Source organism: Anomaloglossus baeobatrachus, chromosome 3, assembly GCF_048569485.1.
Source record: "Anomaloglossus baeobatrachus isolate aAnoBae1 chromosome 3, aAnoBae1.hap1, whole genome shotgun sequence".
NCBI classification, from domain to species: domain Eukaryota; kingdom Metazoa; phylum Chordata; class Amphibia; order Anura; family Aromobatidae; genus Anomaloglossus; species Anomaloglossus baeobatrachus.
Genome location: NC_134355.1, coordinates 328,035,380 through 328,048,171, shown reverse-complemented (window position 1 = coordinate 328,048,171; position 12,792 = coordinate 328,035,380). Strand labels below are relative to the sequence as shown.

The 12,792-nt window shown below is 40.1% G+C and overlaps 1 protein-coding gene across 3 annotated transcripts in view; it reads left to right on the top strand.

Moving 5' to 3' along the window:
- Window positions 1-12,792, top strand: part of CEP57L1 (centrosomal protein 57 like 1) — a 67,524-nt gene that overhangs the window by 18,536 nt on the left and 36,196 nt on the right. The window contains exon 1 of one of the 3 annotated variants that reach the window (XM_075338357.1): window positions 8,422-8,473. The exons of the other annotated variants lie outside the window; for them this stretch is intronic. The gene's annotated coding sequence lies outside the window, so the exon portion shown is untranslated. Of the gene's footprint in view, window positions 1-8,421; window positions 8,474-12,792 lie in introns of those variants that run through there. 3 annotated transcript variants of the gene reach the window in all.

Sequence of the window (12,792 nt, the reverse complement as noted above, 5' to 3'; positions counted from 1 at the left end):
TTCCAGATGTGGCCTTACAAGTGATTTATAGAGGGGTAACAATACGTTGGGATCACGGGATCTAATCTCTCTTTTTATACACCCTAAAATCTTGTTTGCTTTAGCAGCTGCTGCTTGACATTGAGTGCTGCTGCTCAGCTTATTTGTAATGAGAATACCCAAGTCCTTCTCCTGTTCTGTAGTCCCGAGTTTACTTCCATTTAATGTATACGCAGCTATAGGATTACTCAGTCCTAGGTGCATTACTTTACATTTATCAACATTAAATCTCATTTGCCAAGTATCTGCCCATTCTGACATCTTATCCAGATCTTTTTGTAATATTGTACTATCCAGGTCAGTTTTTAATATCCTACATAGTTTGGTGTCATTGGCAAAGACTGACACTGTACTATCAATCCCATCCACAGGGTCATTAATAAAGAGAGTAAAAAGAATCGGTCCAAGCACAGATCCCTGCGGCACCCCACTGCTGACTATAGCCCATTTAGAGAATGTACCATTTATGACTACTCTTTGTTTCCTATCTTTTAGCCAATTCCTTACCCAGTTGCATATTGTGTCCCCTAGTCCTTGCTTCTGGAGCTTTAGTATAAGGCTATTATGTGGTACAGTATCAAATGCCTTTGCAAAGTCCAAATAAATCACTTTACAAAATCACAAATGTTCAAACATTTACAAAGCACAAGATCTTCTTCACACATACCTCGACTCACTTCCTTTGTTTGTTTAAACCATGCATGCCTCGGCCACCATGTGCTTCATCCACCATTTTAAAATCTAACCTAAAATGGCTGCCACCAGGAATACCACATGGTTTATCACAGAATTGCGGCCTAGAGTCCCCACATCCCAACAAAGTCCACTCTCATCTGGCTTTTTCCGGCACAACTTTATCAATTTCTCCATCTTTTCTCTCAAGATAAACAACACCAAACCAGCAATCTTTCTCTGTGCAGGCCAAGATAAAAAAAAAAAACACCAACAAACAAAAAAAGACATGGGAGATGACTCACAACTGAACACTAAGTAAAGTTTTGCTAAGTCTGCAGCAGACGCTTCGTCACGGTGTCCCTGCCCAGTTCCTACATGGTCCTTTATTCACAAAGACATCAATGGTGTCACCCCTGGCTACAAGGTGCCTGTACCAGCCGATTCACGTCCAGCTCACTTTCTAGACCCCAAGACACCTCATACCAATTATATCACCCAAGCTTGCACTAAGCCCCAATGGTATCCGTACCAGCCATTTCACGTCCAGCGTTAGGCCCCAAGACGAGACCAAGGGAAGACTACAGATTATGAGAAATCAGCAGACTTACCGTGCTCTTGTTAGGAGTTGATCAAATTCCTGTGGTGTTCAGCACGTCATGCCATTCCAGTTGCCGGTTCATCAGGATTTCAGGTGTCTTCGTCTATTAGCCCCACGTGGGGCGCCATTAATGTTAGGATGAACTCTTAACCAGAGATCACTAGTTGCCTACTGCCTGGCCTAATTGGTGTAGACCAAGTGCATGCGTAAAGAATTCACACCATACACAGTCGGATGTGAAATCTCTTCTTGATCACAGTAAAGATGGCACCGAACAGGAGAACCCGTGCGGTCTCTGACATAGGCTAGGGGCGTACACAAGTTCAGATATGCCCATTTAGTGGGACAGTTCATGGGCTGCCAATGGGGAGATCTGTGTTGCTGTTGATGGGCAGGTCTGACTTCAGTGCATGAATCCATGGTGTCATCTGATCTGTGGGTTGGTCCTCTAGCTTAGCCAGTGGGTCTTTCCTTATATGGTGGTCTTCTTACATCTGGACATTCCTTGCATTCCAGGCAAGGTGTGGAGAACAGGAAATGGCAGCCATCTTTAAATCTGTGTCATGTGTATGATCTGAAACCTGAATTATGTAAGGCAAATCGACATATTTCCCACAATACCTTGTAAAGAGGTTAAGTATTTATTGGAAAGGCTCTCCTCAACATCATGACAATGTTAGTTTTCTTTTTTGAGTTCAGAAAACAGTTATTCTTATCACTGGGATGCACCATAAGATTGTGGGGAATTCGAAGCAGTAAGCTTTTGCTTGGGAATCAATTTGTAGTATACAGGAAGAAAGTTTTTGAGGGCATTTTAAGGGATGACATGCAAAAATATATTGCAGAGAATAATATAACAACTGACAGACAACATTGATTCATGAAAGATAAGTCGTGTCTAACCAACCTGTTGGGGTTCTATGAGGGGGTAAGTGCAAACCTGGATATCGGTAATGCAGCTGATGTGATTTATTTGGACTTTGCAAAGGCATTTGATACTGTACCACATAATAGCCTTATACTAAAGCTCCAGAAGCAAGGACTAGGGGAAACTATATGCAACTGGGGAAGGAATTGGCTAAAAGATAGGAAACAAAGAGTAGTCATAAATGGAACATTCTCTAACGGGGCTATAGTAAGCAGTGGGGTGCCGCAGGGATCTGTGCTAGGACCGATTTCTTTTTAATCTCTTTACTATCAATCCCATCCACAAGGTTATTAATAAAATGTCAGTCTTTGCTGATTACACCAAACTATGTAGGATATTAAAAACTGACCTTGATAGTACAATATTACAAAACGATCTGGATAAGATGTCAGAATGGGCAGATACTTGGCAAATGAGATTTAATGTTGATAAATGTAAAGTAATGCACCTAGGACAGAGTAATCCTATAACTGCGTATACATTAAATGGAAGTAAACTCGGGACTACAGAACAGGAGAAGGACTTGGGTATATTAATTACAAATAAGCTGAGCAGCCGTACTCTATGTCAAGCAGCAGCTGCTAAAGCAAACAATATTTTAGGGTGTATAAAAAGAGAGATTAGATCCCGTGATCCCAACGTATTGTTACCCCTCTATAAATGACTTGTAAGGCCACATCTGGAATATGGGATCCAGTTTTGGCTCTACATTTTAGAAAGGACATTCAGAAGTTAGTTCAAAGGCGGGCAACTAGACTATTTCAAGGAATGGAAGGCCTCACATATGATGACAGGTTGGAAAAGTTAGATATGTTTAGCTTAGAAAAAAGACGTCTCAGAGGAGATCTCATTTATATGTATAAATACATGTGTGGTCAATATAAAGGACTGGCACATGACTTATATCTTCCAAAGACAATACTAAGGACCAGGGGGCACTCACTGCGAATGGAAGAAAAGCGATTCCGACAGCTAAATAGGAAAGGGTTCTTTACAGTTAGAGCGGTCAGACTGTGGAATGCCCTACCACTAGAGGTAGTAATGGCAGATACTATAACAGCTTTTAAAAAAGTGCTGGATGATTTCCTCAGTACACACAACATTGTTGGTTATAAATGACTTAGTGACTAAATATAGAACTGGTGGAGGAAGGTTGAACTAGATGGACCTAGGTCTTTTTTTTTTCAACCTAACTATGTAACTGTAACACAAGGAGCAAAACAGTAACTATGCAGTGACATGACAAGAATGTGCATAACTAATTATATGTTAAATAGTTGCAAGTGAAATTTATGTATGAGCTAACCAAGATAATTGTCTATAAAATGAAGGTAGTCTCATGCTCAAGCTGTAGTTAGTGATGAGATATGATTGTTACACTTTTTCTCATCACTGTATTTATAGGACACAACATTTACAGCTATACAAGCTGTACACTGACTACTTTGTATCAACGTGTCATATCCTCAACGTTGTCCCATGAAAAGATAAGATATTTACAAAAATGTGAGGGGTATACTCACTTTTGTGATATAGTGTATGTATGGGTATATATAATGTAATCCATGTACTGGATTCGGAGCTGTATATACCATACACTCACTGTGAATTCCACAACTGTCCTAGTAGTGGAAATTGACACTGCTTTATCCATCACTCATCAGTCAGTTGCATAGTTGCCCTTACGATTGGAGGCAGAGGAGTGCTGTTCCTGACAATTATTTGAAAGAACAGTTCGAAAACCGTTTTTGTGATCCTTTATGTGCTTGGTTTAGGACGAGAAGGGTTCGGTTAGTGAGCAAGACAGAGAAAAGTTTGCTGATCCACAATCATTTAACCTGTTTACATCTGAACAATGTTCTATGCACATAGGCAGCCACAACAGACAGTGCATTGGACAATGCTGCCAAGAACGAGTATGTTTTGTGAAAACCAAAAGATCATTTCACTCCATCAGCGAGCGTTTGATCGGCAGCCTGTATAGAGTGATTGAAAATTGTGCTGTGTAATCTAGCTGTAGATGAAAAACGCTGATCAGTGCAGAGCTGACTGTCAGCCAAACTGCCATAGCTTGCTTGCAGCTTTCACTCCAATGCCTTGAGCCATGACTGTAACCATGCTGGTATGTGCTAACTGAAAGCCGGCGGCTCCCGGAAGGAGTAAAGTTTTCTCTCAGGTGCTGCACTTTCTATAGAGCAACCAGGCACTTTCATAACGCTTCTAACCTTTTAGGATTAAAGGAAATCTATCAGGATCAACTCGCCCCTAGCCATGTATAAGGGCATACGGATCATAGAAAGTTGAGTAAAGTGATACCTGTTATCTGATATCTTATTTCAGAAAAATCAACATTTTTTTTTCTTATATGTATATAAGTTCTTAAGATCTTTGGGCTGGACACAGATCTACCCAAGCGTCTGCCTCCAGGGGGCATTACACGTCTAATGTAATGACTGACACTTTGCTCCCATAATCACAAACACTTCTGCAGTGAGAGCAGAGCTAACTCACTATAGGAGAGCTAAACCTTGTTTTATTACAAACACATTGGTAGTTGTCCTGTCACAGTGCTGTCAGCTCCGCTTTCCTGCCTTATGTGTGATATGAGAGCAGACTGTCAGTCATTATATGTCTCACACTGATAACACCCGCTTTCAGGGAGAGAAGTGTTCATCTTATTGATCTCAACAGCCTATTTACATATAAGAAAAACATGGATTTCTCTGGAATAGCACATCAGATCGCTCATAAGATATCTTTTTATTCAGATTCCTATGACCTACATACCCATATAGACGGCCTAGGAGAGTGGATTTTGCTGACAGATTGCTTTTAACCCTATATCAGCAGGTTAATAGTGTTATCTGATGTGACAGATTTCTTTTTCTTTTAAGCTTTACTAATGCAACAGATTTTAGATTTTGTTTTTTTTTTTGGTGCACCTTTTTAAATTGACATGGCTTTTTTTGCTTTTGTTTTTTTTATTAACAAATTTGAGAAATATGCATATTCACTTTCTCATGGGCAACAGATGACGTAACCTTGTTTTGAAGGATATCCTTGTACCATCTGTCGTAAGCTACTTTTAATTTGTCTATATTTTATGGTAGAATATGCTAATTTCTGCAAGATTCATATTATTTACACAGATGGCGTGGCTGTTGAATTTCATGATGAAGACTAACGCAAATACTGTGAAAAAAATATCTCAAAACTTAAAATAGAATCAATGAGACAATTAAAATAGTTCCTTATGCCTGGAAATGTGAAGTCACTCTTCATTAAAGTGATGAAGTGAAAGCTCTCAATGAGTCATGCAGAATGAAAACAAGAAGAGGATTTATCTGCTTATTCTAGGGATTCAATATTAGCTTCTAGACTGTTAGTGATCTGTAAGTTAGAATTCACTGACTTCATACCAGAAGACATGGGAAAAATAGAAGAAATTTAATGTTTGGGGTTTTTTTTGTTTTTTTTTTTTAAGAAATCGTGCTTTTTGACTGAATAGTAGCCTTGCAGTGTGATCTCTCAAGTCGTGAGCCCATTCAGTCACGAGCAAATGTTCTAAATTATAGAGAATATTGTGGAAGCTGTCAGAAGAGAGATATTGTGAACACACATTTAAAAGAAAGGTCCCTTACACTTTTATACTGCCCCAATGCCTTTTAGGCCTTTTAGACACTTCTTCAGATGTTACAGGGATGGGTTTATTGAACATATTTGAGAAGGCATCAAAATTATGAATTAAAACATGTGGAATGAAATACTTAAATTGTGAAACAACTGAAAATGTCTTTATATTCTAGGTTCTTCAACGTAGCCACCTTTTGCTTTCATTACTACTTTGCACACTCTTGGCATTCTCTTGATGAGCTTCAAGAGGTAGTCACCGGAAATGGTTTTCCAACAGTCCTGAAGGAGATCCCAGAGATGCTTAGCACTTGTTGGCCCTTTTGCCTTCACTCTGCGGTCCAGCTCACTTCAAACCATCTCGATTGGGTTCAGGTCTGGTGACTGTGGAGACTAGGTCATCTGGCATAGCACCCCATCACTCTCCTTCTTAGTCAAATATCCCTTACACAGCCTGGAGGTGTGTTTGGGGTCATTGTCCTGTTGAAAAATAAATGATGGTCCAACTAAACGCAAACCGGATGGAATAGCATGCCGCTGCAAGATGCTGAGGTACACATGCTGGTTCTGTATGCCTTCAAGTTTGAATAAATCCCCAACAGTGTCACCAGCAAAGCACCCCCACACCATCACACCTCCTCCTCCATGCTTCACGATGGGAACCAGGCATGTAGAGTCCATCCGTTCACCTTTTCTACAAAGACACTGTGGTTCGATCCAAAGATCTCAAATTTGGACTCATCAGACCAAAGCACAGATTTCCACTGGTCTAATGTCCATTCCTTGTGTTCTTTAGCCCAAACAAGTCTCTTCTGCTTGTTGCCTGTCCTTAGCAGTGGTTTCCTAGCAGCTATTTTACCATGAAGGCCTGCTGCACAATGTCTCCTCTTAACAGTTGTTCTAGAGATGAGAAGGTGTGTCCAAACTTTTGGTCTGTACTGTGTGTATGTATATATAATATATTAGCTGTACTACCCGGGTTAGTCAGATATATAAAAGACGTTCACTCTCAATCTTTGCATACATGTCAGCAATAAATTGGTGGAAGAGGTGTCTGCATCTCAAGATGTGATTTTCCTCTGCAACTCTTGTCATGATCATGTATGCATAGAAGTCCATGGCAGACACTTTTTTTTCCTGAAGGGTTGCCTGTTGTAGTATCTGTCTGATGTATTCCAAAGTGATAGCCATCCTGTCCCTGCCAAAAGATGATTGGATATTGCAGAGCATCATAGGACCTGTGAGTTTCTGCTACTCGTTGCAAACTATTGTTCCTTTTCTGAAGCACAATGTCACGGCTTTGAAAATCATTACCTACAATAAAGATGGCTACCTCATCAAATGTGGGAGCATTGAAACGTCGCCGATGTTCACCTTGTGGTGTTTTGTCAGCTCGAATGACAACCTTGTAATCGTCATTTGGCATGCATTCAAGTGCAGTCTTGAAAAGTTGAACATATGGATTGTTGGAGTGAAGGAACTGCTGCAAAATAGTGACAATATCAAGGCGAGTGTTAGGAATTAAAGAGCATCTCCGCTGAGCCTCTGCTTCTGCATTTCCCATGAAGAAGAATTGAAGAAATTGAGGTTTTCTCCTTGTAATGGAAGCAGTGACCCAATTGAGTGGTAAACCTGTCCTTGCACTTTAAATGTCAGCATAAATCCTGTTGTAAACATTTCTTTTGTTGCACCAAATGATGTCATTTGGAAGCAGGAATTGTACTTCCTAATGTTGTCCAAGAAATGCTTTGATATTGTACTGGTACCTGTCATCAGAGACTTTAGGGGATCTGGTGGTGACAGGAGAGGTGGAAGTTTTATCTTGCCATTTGCACAGCATAAACCTGGGGGTTCATCTTTCGATTTCAGGGCACTGCAGTACATGCAGACCACATCCATTTTTCCTATCTGAACTTTAGGATGATCCTGATAGTTTATGTCTGACTGGTAACAAAAGGCAGCATGTTTCAAATCTCCAACCATTTCCTGTGCTCTGGTGGAAGAAATAGCAATTCTCTTAGTGGCAAGTCGGCCTTCTCTCTGTGATGACTCATTGGCTCTTGAGGAAGCAGCTCTTGTTCTCTTGTCTGCAAGCCTCGCTTCTCTCTCCTCAGAAAGTTCATTGGCTCTTGAGGAAGCAGCTACTGTTCTCATGTGTGTCAGCCTTGTTTCTCGGTCTTCACATTTTTCATTGGCCCGTAATGCAGCTTTTCTTTTCGCATCAGCTGACATTCGTGCCAAGGAACTCCTTTTCTTATGAGGCATTATTGTGGTAAAAATCGTCTGTAACTGACAGTTTCTATATCCTCTCACATAGAGGTAATGTGACTGACATCAGCCTTTCCATCAACATACCCTAACTGACATCCTATGACCTCACACAAGCTTTGTTATACTGAGAATGTCCTTTGTTGCCTATATTAACCAATCAGAGCTCAGATTAATTAACTGTAGCAAAATAGAAGCTGAGCTGTGATTGGTTGCTATTGGCAGCCTGATAAATCTCCAGGCAACAGCAAGCCCTCCCCCGACAGTATATATTAGCTCACACATACACATAATAGACAGGTCATGTGACTGAGAGCTGCCGTATTTCCTATGTGGTACATTTGTTGTTCTTGTAGTTTGGTTGCTTATTAATCCAATTTTTATTTTTATTTTTGAAGGATAATACCAGACTTGTGTGTGTTTTAGGGCGATTATGTGGCGAGGTTGGTGTATGTGTGGTGAAATGTGTGCTGAGGGTGGTATATGTGTTCAAGCACGTGGTAGTGTGTGGTGTATTTTGTGTGTGGTGTATTTTGTGTGTGTGTTCATATCCCCGATTGTGGTGAGTATCCCATGTCTGGGCCCCACCTTAGCAACTGTACAGTATATACTCTTTGGCGCCATCGCTCTCATTCTTTAAGTCCCCCTTGTTCACATCTGGCAGCTGTCAATTTGCCTCCAATACTTTTCGTTTCACTTTTTCCCCATTATGTAGATAGGGGCTAAATTGATTGGTAAATTGGAATGCACAGAGTTAAAATTTCGCCTCAATATAGCGTATGATGCTCTTTGGGTCCAGACGTGTGAGTGTGCAAAATTTTGTGGCTATAGCTGCGACGGTGATATATTACAGTGGAACCTTGGATTTAGGCTATCTGCGCACTTTGCGTCAAGGTAGTTGCAGTTCTAAACGCATCCTCTGGCAGAAATGTTTTTTGTCAAATTTGGTTTTGACCACAAAAACGCTATAAATACACTTGCGTTTTTACCGCGATTTACATGCTTTTTCTCTGCTTAAAATCAGATGCGTTTTGACTACAAATACACTGCTAAATAAAGATTAAACATAAAAACAATCTAAAAAAAGGAAAGAAATGCTAACAAATATTAAAATTATACAAAAATTGGCTTAGTTTAATAAAATGATAACTTCGTGCTAATATTTATGCATAAAACTACATTTATTTGTTGATTTTCATACATCTAATTTCGTGTGTGTGTGTGTGTGTGTGTGTGTGTAAAGGGACATATCATGCCATTAATATTTTGTCAAAAACGCATGCATTTAATTGGTCCAAAAAGCATGTTTTCTGCATCAAAAAAGCATGTTACACTCTTGAATTTTGAAGTAGATTGCGTTTTGCAACTTCTCATTGACTCTAATGTTAGAAAAACGCTGCCAAAATGGCAAAAACTACTGACCTGTTTCTTTAAACACTGAGTTTTTGCCAAATTTTCTGCAACTAAAACGCTGCGTTTTTAACAGCAAAGTGCGCACAAGAAATCCCTATTTCCCATAGACTTTGCTTGAAATTCAAAACGCATGCATTTTGGCATTAAAACGCTGCAGTTCAAAACGCTGCGGAAACGCATGAAAAAACGCAAGCACAGCGCCTAAGAGTAACTTGGTTTGAGAGCATTTTGCAAGACAAGCAAAGCATTTTACAAATTTGTAACTTGGTTTAAGAGCAATGCTTTGCAAAAAGAGCAAATACTCACCGTGCACACTTCCGGTTCTGTCCTTTCACCGCATTCTGACCCGCTCTGGAGGTAACTTTCTGTACATATGTACTGTATACAGTATACCATTGTACAGTATATACTATATAGCATGTCTATCAATCTGCATTTGTGGATACAGTACTGTACTTATTGATAATAACCAGTGCAGCACATTGCTTGTACTGTACCTCTCGCACACCAAGAATTCTATTGTAAGCTAAAGTGCAGTTTAATTTGTTTTGTTTTATGTTTTTTACCGTACAGTATTGTGTATTAGTGTACAGTAATTTTATATGAATACAGTACATTATTTTGTATTAATCTAATAAGTTTGTATAAATACAGCAAATATTTTTGGGTTGTGGAATGAATTGTCTGTGTTTTCAATTATTTCCTATGGGAAAATTCACTTTGATATAAGAGTAACTTGGTTTAAGAGCTCACTCCCGGAACTAATTATGCTCGTAATCCAAGGTTCCACTGTATATATTATAGATAGATGACCTCATGATATGCTAATGAACCAGGACTAGTCGTGCTTAACTTGAAAGTGTGTGATTTTTTTTCATGCAAAAAAGAAAAAAAACTCTAAAAAAAAAAAAAAAGTAACACTCACCATCCATAAAATTCCAAATTTATTGTGGTAGCCTTAAAATAGTGAGGAAGGAAGCAGGGTACATTTTTTTTGTCTTTTGAGGGATTTAATTAAAACCTCAGTAGACAGCCCAGTGAGAGACACATCGCTGGAATCAGAATCTCTGCCTCTACATCATGCTTCTATCTGAAAACAGAGCAAAAACCTGATTACAGATTCCTTTTAATAAAACGGTCATGTCTAAAGAAATGATGGGTCTGCTTTAAAAGTAACTTGTCAGCTGATTTATGTTGCCCAAACCATGGGCAGTATGAATCAGACATAGTTTGAAGAGCTGTGGCCATATTCTTCTCACACTGCTGCAGTAGACTGACAGGTCTTTCATTAAGTACACACATAGGAATACTTTCAATCAACTATAGCAGTGCAGTGAAAAGGTTCTTTAACCCTTTCACGACCGGCCGATTTTTCGCTTTCCGTTTTTTTTTTTCGCCATTCTTTTTCTGAGAGACGTAACTTTTTTATTTTTCAGTCAATATGGTCATGTGAGGGCTCATTTTTTGCGGAACGAGCTGTACTTTTAAATGAAACCATCAGTTTTACCATATTGTGTACTAGAAAATGGCAAAAAAATTCCAAATGCTGAAAAATAGCAAAAAAAGTGCGATAGCACTATGGTTTTTGAGATATTTTATTCACTGTGTTCACTATATGGTAAAACTGATGTGTGGGTGTGATGCCTCAGGTCAGTGCGAGTTCGTAGACACCAAACATGTATAGGTTTACTTTTATATAAGGGGTTAAAAAAAAATCGGAAGTTTGTCCGAAAAAAGTGGCGCACGTTTTACGCCATATTCCGTGACCCGTAGCGTTCTCATTTTTCGGGATCTTAGGCTCAATGACGGCTTATTTTTTGCGTCTCGAGCTGACGTTTTTAACGGTACCATTTTTGCGCAGATGCTACGTTTTGATCGCCTCTTATTGCATTTTGCGCAAAAGTTGTGGCGACAAAAAAACGTCGTTTTGGCGTTTGGAATTTTTTTGCCGCTACGCCGTTTACTGATCAGATTAATTGATTTTATATTTTGATAGATCGGGCGTTTCTGAACGCGGCGATACCAAATGTGTGTATATTTTTTATTTTTTTAACCCTTTAATTTTCAATGGGGCGAATGGGGGGTGATTTGAACTTTTAGGTTTTTTTGTTTTTTTTTAATTTTTTAAAACTTATTTTTTAACTTTTTTTTTTTATTTTACTAGTCCCCCTAGGGGCCTATTGCGATCAACATTCCGATCGCTCTGCAGTATCTGCTGATCACAGCCACAAGGCTGTAAACAGCAGATACGCTGTCTTTCTCTTTTGCTGTGCCCCGGGCACAGCGAAAGTGAAACCAAGTCATGTGTAGTACAGGAGTCATCACATGACCCTGTGCTACCATGACAACTATCGGGAGTCACGTGATCGCGTCACGTGACTTCCGGTTTCGGGTGGTAAGTAAATGCTTACCGCAATCGCGCTTATAATGGCGCTGTCATGTATTGACAGCGCCATATAAGGGGTTAATCGGCACGAGCAGATAACGATTCTGCTCGTGCCTAGCAGGCACACATCTCAGCTGTGAAAATCAGCTGAGATGTGTGCCGATCGCGGCATGCTGCCGCCGGAGGACCGCGGGCAGTAAGATTATGTCATTTAGGACGTAATTTTACTGCCCGCGGTCGTTAAGGGGTTAAAGCACCACACCAGCAGGTTTTTTATTGTACCGCTATAGTAGTGCTTTAAATCTAAGTGCCTTGCTCCTAGTGTTATACTCCCCTTCAGCAGATTCATCAGTTATCAGCTCCGCTCGGGTTGGTCGCCGGCTGTTTGTGATCTGCCGGCACTCCAGTGTTTCATGTAGGCCACCGGAGTTCACAACTCAATGCATCTCAATGAGATCCTTGTTCTGGCTCTCATAGACTTGCATTGAGAGTTTGTGACTTAACTTCTGGCTGGCTAGAAGTTACAATCACAATTTGGCGCCGCACGAGTGAAGCTATGCAGAATAAAGGTAAAGATGCTGGAGGTTGAGTATAATACTAAGGGCAGTGACTTTGGGTTAAAAGCAGTACGCCACGGCTGAAAAACAATGCCAGAGCGGTGAATTAAATGATACCTTGTCTGAAAACCTGAAGAGTTTTAGAGAAAGTTATAACTCGCTACAATTGTGGAGCACGGTCTGGTTCTTGGTGTCTGTGGCGTAGGCAGCCTGAATCAGCTGACTGGTTCCTTTTTAAAGTGAACCTGTCAGGTGCAATATGCACCCAGAACCACGAGCAGTTCTGGGTGTATATTGC